This window comes from Perkinsus marinus, assembly GCF_000006405.1.
Source record: "Perkinsus marinus ATCC 50983 genomic scaffold scf_1104296928610, whole genome shotgun sequence".
NCBI classification, from domain to species: Eukaryota; Perkinsozoa; order Perkinsida; family Perkinsidae; genus Perkinsus; species Perkinsus marinus.
The window spans coordinates 1-695 of NW_003216752.1; the positions used below are offsets into that span (position 1 = coordinate 1).

A 695-nucleotide genomic window follows, 5' to 3' on the forward strand; every position below is an offset into this window, starting at 1 on the left:
CGTAACAAATCCGATGCGGGACTCGAACCCCGGTCGCGTGGGTGAGAGCCACGAATCCTAACCAGCTAGACTACATCGGAGGATAAAACACTTTGCAATTTGTGCTTTCGAACAAGTGCTGAATCGATGCATTTCGAGTCCGTTTTCATGCTTTTCAGCTAAACCTCCGACTCAAATGACATCATGTGTGCCATCTGAAAAAATAGTCAGAAGGAGGGGTAGAGTATACTCGGTGCTGCTCTAGAATGTACGCACTCTGAAAGATTTTACGGTCGAGAATCTTCGACACCGTTCGAGATCATGGGTTCGATCCACTCATCATCCATCAAAATTGTGAACTGCTACTGGCAACAATTCACACGCGGTGATGCAGCAGCTCGGTATTGATCTATAGTATCGCCCTTCAAAGCCCGTACTTGTATTCCATGCTACCTCTGTTGAAAATCATCACTGAGAGCGAACAAGTCTGTGGTGACACAGCCGACAAACTTAGAAACAGAATCACATGATATGTACCTTTCTTCTTGATTTTCCGTGTAACCAGTCACCCCAAGATCTGCTCCACTCGGAGGGAAGATTCCATAATCGCAGATGATACGACAGAAGTGCGGGACGCAGGAATCGATCCTGCGTGCATGTGATTGCCTACTGATGGATGAAATCAGAATTCGAATATATATACAAATGGTTGATCG

General features: G+C 45.8%; 1 non-coding gene across 1 annotated transcript; it reads right to left on the reverse strand.

The window, feature by feature from the left end:
* Window positions 1-8: 8 nt before the first annotated feature.
* Pmar_PMAR023142 lies at window positions 9-80 on the reverse strand. The gene has a single exon. It is a non-coding gene; the product is annotated as a tRNA-Glu (tRNA).
* Between the last annotated feature and the right edge of the window lie 615 nt (window positions 81-695).